This window comes from Pinus tabuliformis, chromosome 4_2 (genome assembly GCF_031772625.1).
Source record: "Pinus tabuliformis cultivar Carrire ecotype Pingquan chromosome 4_2, CPIR1, whole genome shotgun sequence".
In the NCBI taxonomy this organism is placed as follows: domain Eukaryota; kingdom Viridiplantae; phylum Streptophyta; class Pinopsida; order Pinales; family Pinaceae; genus Pinus; species Pinus tabuliformis.
In genome coordinates, this window is record NC_142304.1 from 521,430,812 (window position 1) to 521,439,182 (window position 8,371).

General features: G+C 33.3%; 1 pseudogene; it reads right to left on the reverse strand.

Moving 5' to 3' along the window:
• Positions 1-3,303: 3,303 nt before the first annotated feature.
• Positions 3,304-4,596, reverse strand: LOC149170277 (nematode resistance protein-like HSPRO2 pseudogene; annotated as a pseudogene).
• Between the last annotated feature and the right edge of the window lie 3,775 nt (positions 4,597-8,371).

Here is an 8,371-nt window from a genome sequence, read left to right on the forward strand (position 1 = left end):
TTTTAATGACGGAGTGTTTGATTTATAAAAGATTGTTGGAGGTCAGTTAAAGGAACAAAGCATAGAGACCAGGTTTTAATAAATTTGTATTTTAAATACTATTATTTGTAATGCAAATTTCATTTTGAATAGCATATCTGTGTGAAGCTTCATTATATTATGCACTATTGTTTGATGTGGAAGGTTGTCTTTTGAATTAGCTAACTAGTTCACGAGCCTTATAGGTCCGTTATCAATTTTCTCTTTTGCTCACATAATATGCTAAAATTAGATTTCTAAGTAACATTTTACTCAGAAATCTGCTATCTAAATTCAATTTAATTACCATTGATATTAACTCAACTATTTCCTAATGTTATTGGTTAATCATTCACCATTAATAGGCCTCTAAACAGAGCATGTTTTTGGTAATTATAATATCAGCTAGTAGAACTTAATATGGAATGTTTTGTGTAGCATTGTCTTGTTATTCTTAATATGAAAAAGTAAAGTATTTATGTATTCTTAAAATGGAATGTGTGTCACTTTTGTGGTGAGGAGAGGAATGTGTATAAAAAGAAATTACATACATAAAGCAAACTGAAAAATAAAGTGTTACTTTCCCTTTAAGTTAAGCTATGTGATCAATCAAACAAGGAAAATATTTTAGATTGTTTTGCGTATGATAAAAGGTCCTATGAAGACCTATTCGTCCTTTCCACTCTATAAGTAACTGGGCCTTGCGGAGATATCTTTTGTGACGGGTACTGGGGCTACGTCCCGAAAGAACTGGTGACGCTTCCAGCAGCCAAAAAATGACGGGTACTGGGGCTACATCTCGAAAGAACTTGTGACGCTTCCAGCAGCCAAAGAATGACGAGTACTGGGGCTACGTCCCGAAAGAACTGGTGACGCTTCCAGCAACGAAAAGAATCAACCAAGGTATTGAATGAGGATTTAGTGCTTCCCACACCTCCACCTATAGGGAAAGATGCCCTAAAATTTGGCCAATAGGATACCTTCGTCTCACAGAGGCAGTCGAGTCTTTAGCTCCTTGGTAATCGGTTATCAGTACCGAGCACTATACAGGTTGGGTAGCCCCATATAGGACCGCACGCACTGAGCCTAAGCCGAACCCCCTCTGAATCGGGCCTCTGTGCTGCCTGGGTTGTCTTTTCCGTGGACTGATTGAAGGATTTGAAGCACCCTAAAAGACAACTTCTATGTTTCAAAATGTAACATGACCATGGCGGCTTATTGGATGCCTACCCCCAACAGTCCTAACCTAAACTATAAATTATTTTGTGGCCCATGTGGGGAAATTTAGTTTGTTCAAGTTATGATTGCTTTTACGTGTCTTCCTTCACTTATGGTGTGAAAAATTAAGCTTAAATAATCTAAGTACAAAGGGTTTTTACACTTGATTCCCTTTGTTCAAAGTTTAGAGTAGCTTAGTGTGTGTAGTGAAATGTGTGTGTAAGTGACATAGTGAACATACAAAGTTTGTAGTCATGTGGATATTCGATGATCCTTTTCAAATTCGTCTACTTACACTAAATTATGTTTGTTCCTTACCTGCAAATAAAATAATGTGTGGTTGATGGGCCACTTACTTCCTTCCTATTACACTATGTGAGCCTAAAAAGGGAGATGAAAAACTTAGTGCTTTCAGAAAGATTTCAGATGCAAGCCCAGGATCGTCTTAAAGACGCAAGGGAAGCAGGGGCTACTCCCTTTCTTTAATAACACCAGTTCCTAGTCCCAATGCTAATGAAGTAAAGATGCTTTGGTTAGTAAAAAATATGAGTGAATTATGGGCCACTTACTCCTTTGCTAATTAAACTATTTCACTTTGGTAAAAGAGCAAAACAAATTGAAAAAATGTGTGGATTATGGCCACTTACTTTTCCCGTTATTAAGCTATGTGTGAAATGTAAAAATTTTAAAGTAAATGCTAAGTAATTGCCCTACTAATACTGATTATTAAAACAATCTGAACTATATGGAAAAAAATTGCAGAGGTGAAGGCAATTCACTAAAGGTTGCCAGTCACCCACGAAAGAAAAATTACAATGATTGTTTTTGTTCTTTGTAAACTGTGGGGTTAGGCTCTGCACAAGCGAGCGAACTGTGTGTCAATCTGCAAGAAAATGATAAGTGTTAAGCCAAATTATAGATATTAAGAGTGAGAATGATTATAAGCAATATGCATTATCAATGTTCTAAATTTAAACTTATATGATTAAAGAACAACGTATTTTATAAATGATACTCTACTAGAAATAATTTGACTAAAATTTACAATCTCATTAAAACAAATTTGTATTGAAGAACTAAAGGCAAAATTTATACCTTTACCATAAATTCAGTTAAATTAAATGACATCTTAAGCAATAACACAAGGCCATGTGCAAGAAAATTAAAGTAGAGTATGAAGAAGTATCAGAGTACTTTGTAAAATAAATGTAGAGATAAAAAACTATACTAATTATATGTTATTAGTCAATCTAAACTGCATTATCTAATATTTTTTCTCAAAACTTTGGAAATGAGTGGATATTTATGGTAGGAATGTAGCTTGAATATGATATAGATTTAATACATTAAATTTTTTATGATACATTCCATTAAATAAATTCAATAATCTAAAATTATAATTATCTCAATTTCACACAGTGAATTAAAAAATCTTAAAAAACAAAAAATCTGATAAAATAAAAAAAAAAAAAATTGCATCAAAAAAATTATGATGCATTCCATTAAATAAACTTAACAAATTATAATTATAATTATCTCAGTTTCACACACTGAATAAAAAAATCTTAAAAAAATATATAAAAATAACAGCATTAAACTACATTTCATGTTAAAATTTATAATGAATTATATAAATATCATTAAACTCATCATAAAATTTAGGTAAAGAATTAAAAAATTAAAAAAAGAAACAACTCGTAAAATTTAATAACTTTAATAATTACCTTTTTAATTTTGGACAATCTTTTACACTATTTAACGAAGGAGGAATTGCACACTATGAATCCTTAGTATCCTATTCATGTTGGAGAGGGAAAAAAAAATAAAAAAAAAATCCCAAATTTCTACCACTGTTCTATTGATTGGTCCTACTAATGGGGATGAACAAAAATGAGTCTAATCCTATATCCAATATAATTCTATGTATAGTACTCAAAACTGTCAATGTAAAAAGTGATGAATTTGGGGTAATACATTGAAAAACTGAAGGCACTATTCTTTCTCTTGTACACTTCACTTGATTTGTCTGTAGATCTTCCAGTGTACCATCCACCATAGTTGTAACTTTTAGTGCCAATAGTAACCCAAAAATGTCTTTGCACCATCCACACTAGGGAAATAAGGTGGTTCAAAATATATATGACGTAGGGCATCACAAGCACCTAGATATGATGGACCCTTCATTTCAGTGCTACCCATGGTTGTTACTACCAGCTGCTGATATGAGAAGAAAAACCTTTTCACCGCGGCTTCTATTGCCTGGAAGGCCAACAGAACATGTATTGTTGCAACATGGTAAGCACCTGAAGTGTTATGTGAGCGCAGTCCATGTGAATGAAACAAATGCATAAGCGCCTCCTGGAGCCTTGGTCCACCCTTTGGATCAGCCTCAACACCGATGACTTTGGGCACCAGATGCCTTAGTTCCTTGCATGCATTTGTAAGGTCTCTAAGGGGGGCAGACCGAAGGCAATATGCGCCTACAAGCGTACTAGTGCTGCTAATTGCCAACTGGCGTTTAAGGCAAAGGAAATCATCTGGGTCCATCACTAGAAGCAAATTCACAATTTCTGTGAGCATGTTCCACATCCTTTCAACCATCCAACAGTCTGTGGATGCTCCTACGAAATCCCCAGAGTCTATTCTTTCATATACTCTCTGCAACAATTCTTGGCCTACAAATACCCACGCCTCAAAGATCTGGAGGACATTGCAAAGTTTGGCATCTTCTAGATTATGGAACTGTTTATGTTGTTTTAAAGAGTGCAAATATCTTGGCTTGCAGATTCTATCATATTCAAGAAGAGGCTTACCTGACATATTTGGTTCCCCCAGACCTAAAGTGAAGGGAGTCCTCTGCATATGGCCTTCAATGGCAAGCCATATTCTAGAAACCATAGCTTCAACGCTTTTCCATGTACCCAAACGAGGAGGTAAGCTCTCTTCACTTGTTCTGCTAACCACAGGTAAAGCACCAGGTCTCTGCCATACCTCATGGAAAACTTTCCATGAGAGAACACCACTACTTACTGACAACTGAAGAGTAGGAACCTGCTTGTCATTTTCACAAATCATTGAAATCAACTCAATCTGGGAACTAATTAAGGATTCAAGCCTTCTCTTCCATTCCTCTTTGTCAATGTAAGTCCTTGTGTCACAGAGGACAGACGAAACAAACTGAAAAGTAATCTCCAATGACTGTAAGGCAGCCTTTACCAACCCCTCTCTAGACCAACCAGGCCATTCCTTGAATTTCCACATGGCACTAAGCTCGGGGAGATGCACATACTGCTCGTAACCCGCACACTCCATGGGGGAGGGCTCTATGGATTCTTCAACAAAGGCAAAATAGGATGCCATTTTTTTACAGGACATATTTTTTCCCTACAAACATAACGAGGAGAGTAAAGACACTAATGCTCTCCATATACCATAATCTAAAAAGAACAACATAATAATAGAATAAACACTAAAATACATTTTAAACACTAAAATTTTGAAAACTGGAATAGAATAAAATGTTCTTAAATCCTTGATATATTTAAAAAGCCATAATATATCAAAAAGCTATATATAATACGTTACTGGACAAAAAACATATCTATTTGTTGCAACTCAACTTTTTATGTAGATGATAAAAACTCAACACATAAATAATGAAAAGAGTTAAATAATGTCAACACATAAATATATATTTTTCCAGTTAACAAAGTGAATAGATATAAGCTAAATATACGGTGGTTGGTCTGTTGGCACTTAAATTCTGAGCACATTACTGTTGCACATCCGGCAAGGACAAACTCTGTAAGTGCTTTCATCAACTGATTTTAGTCTGAATATCTAAAGTGTTAATATTTAATGTAAATAATGTCAACTCTCATTTCTTCCTATTTCCATGTGTACCTCATTTCTTTATTTCTCCATTTATACTTATTAGATCAAATTTATCTACTGTTTCCACTGTGCATATATACTCACAGTGTTAATAACTAAACAGATTCCTTAACAACAATATTCCACATTTATTAGACTATGCAATTGTTTTGTAATTTTTTACTATCGTTTTCCATTTCTCCATCCAAACAGATGACACCAGTTTCATCTACCGACATACACGTTTAAATGGGTACCCTGTAATTAAGATGTAAACCAGTGATTATTTAATGTTGGTTGCGTGATATGAGTTCATACAATATAGAAGACATTCTATTGCAGAAGTAGATATTAATCTATGAAGGAAAAACATACTCATATCACGCAACCAACATTATCAGATTTCAGAAACCAACCTAATAAAATGGACTTTTCTTTATACAGTTTTGTTTTGTTCGAGTTTTTTTGTGGATGGTGATGACATCATTTTTATTATTTAATTAAAAATGAACTTTTCTGTGTACGTATTTGCGTTGATAGAGTCTATGGATGGATAGAGTCTATGGATGTTGACGATATCATTATCATTAGTAATTAAAAAAAGGTTATAGACTATGGTTGGTATAGGCGCAACCCTTGTTTCAAAATTATGCGGGTGCTTGATACAAAATTATGCGAATGATGGTTGAGTTCTAAAGTAATTAATTTATAATTTCATAGTTAAGATAATGAAGAGTAAGATAATAGTAGTTGAGATAATCAAAAGTAGTTATCTTAAACCGTTGCAGCTCCACTTTTGCACACCTCAACAGCTCATAATCTTTTATACGACTGCGTATAATATATCTACAGTATTCATAATTCATTTGTATAATATAAAATTGAATGAAATGAGGACAGATGATTTGCTGTTAGATTTTGCAGGCAACACGAATACTTATTAATCACAAGTTTTAATGTTATGGTGAGAATTGTTGCACAAATCTAACGAATTCCAGAATGATTATGGCAGGCTCTCCATAAGTAGTGAGACAAGTATGAGAATGATGAACTCTGTTGAAAAATTCTTACATAAAACAAATCTTAAAAAGAAAAAGTGACCTCAAGCAAACTAAAGTAGAATAGTATACTCAATGAAACCGTGTTTCAAAGTATAGAGAGTTTCTAAACGCAATCAATTAGATGGAATTAACAGGCTCACGTTATTTCTGGTTTTAGTTATACAACTATATACAATTGATGAGAATGCCAAACTTTAATTGTTGTCACCATTGTTACAATACATTATAATTTTGACCTTTTATTGTTACCAGTCATACAAGTCCCAGCCTAATTACCACTGGTACTTGGACTGCCCAGTAAGCTCTGATATGATATTTGACTACAATTTGACTTCTGAACGCATTTGATTTGTATGCAGCGACTAAAAGTAGAATTAGTCAAAGACACTACAAAATCTAAATCCATTTATGAGGCAACCCTTGATTGGGCCAACAAAATGTGATGCATCTTTGGAATATAAATGAATTGAAAAATATGATGACAAGATTCCCTGATTAAACTCATTAAAAGCATCTCGACGGAAAGGTTTCCGGTTTCAATCCTGGACATAGAAACATCGATATTTTCTCTGGGTTTGAGCTGAGAGTTGAATAAATTATGATGTAACATCGGCTGCAATGCCTCTGCGAAGAAAGAACAACACTCATTCTCAGTATGCTCATAAAGCATAAAATACCCATTGTTTAATAAAAAGGCATTCCCCCAATATCGAAAATATGTTCCATTAACTGTATCCTTTCTCACTTTGTCTTCGTGACATCTAATGAAGCAAATAATGATACCCTTTATGAAAAAGTTATCAATGTGAGAGAGGATTAGTTTCACCGGGAGAGGATAAAGTTGTCAAAAATTGATTTATTAGTTAGTTTACTGATTCAATAAATAATATATTAATAGATTCAGTGATTCAAATATATTTTATGTTACATATTTATTAATTAGTTTAGTAAAATATTATGTTAATTCAACTATATTTCAGCTATATTTCATATGTTTTCAAAATATTCTTAAATCACTTTATGGAATCCGCTATATTTCAGCTATATTTAAGAATATTTCAGCTATATTTTTTCTTAGTTTTGCACTTATAATTTACCCTACTTAATTATGCACTGTGAACTTATTGTTGACCTTCTAGGTCTTTCCTCAGTTTTCTCGATAGTCTCAGCTACCTTTTTTTCGTAGTTTTGCACTTGTATTTATCCTCCTTTGATTTTGAGCTATGAACTCACAGTTGACCTTCTAGGTCTTTCCTTAATTCAGAGATTTTTACCCAAATCCAAACCACTTTTAATCATTTAAACAATTCTCATTAAACAACGCAATACAAATAAATCAAACTATTTTTAACTTTCACCATTTTTATTTATCTAAAACTAAAATGCATCGAATTTTTTTTATTTTTTTTTCTTAATGAATTTGTACCTTTTCTTAGTTTACACTAACCCGTAAACTAACCTCGACTTAGTTGTGGTGCGCATATCCTCAAAGAACTTGAAAATTTTAATGCTATCGAATCGCACTGATGTATTCTTTTAATGCAACGAGGTCCTTATTGTATAGTCTATTTGGGTCTAGACTTATTTATGAGTCTATCGAGTTATTAATAAGTAAAGGTAGTCTGTGTTTACTGCTGGATAATATATTTGTTTTAATCTAACTGTGGTTAGATATTGCTCCTATTATTTATGGCCTATTAGATTTGGGAATATTGGTGGCAGTTTATTTGGTATAAGTTTCTTAAAATTTAATTAATTAATTTTATATAATATAATTAAAATTTCATCAATTTTTTTTACAAGATTCCGATCAAAAACACCAAAAACTTATAATGAATGGACAAATCCGTCTCGTATTTGCAGAAGCATGTTTAATTTTAATTTATTTATTTTAAACTGAAGATGATCAAATTTCTCAGTGCCATTGAAATGTTTTTCTATCACAAATTTCTGTGTTGCCCTGTGGTCCATACATTGGTGTGAGTTTAGCCGCTCATGATGGTGAAACTCCCACCAATGGGGCATATTTCAATCAAAGAAATCGACGCACTCTGTGCGTCAAAAAAAAATTCAAACAAAAAAAAGACAACAGCCTTTTATTTATAGGGAAATGGGGTTACATACATAATCCTGATTCTAAAGCACTTTCAGCTATCGGCAGACGTGAGTAAATGTGTCCGATTACATTGCTTTGCCCAGCT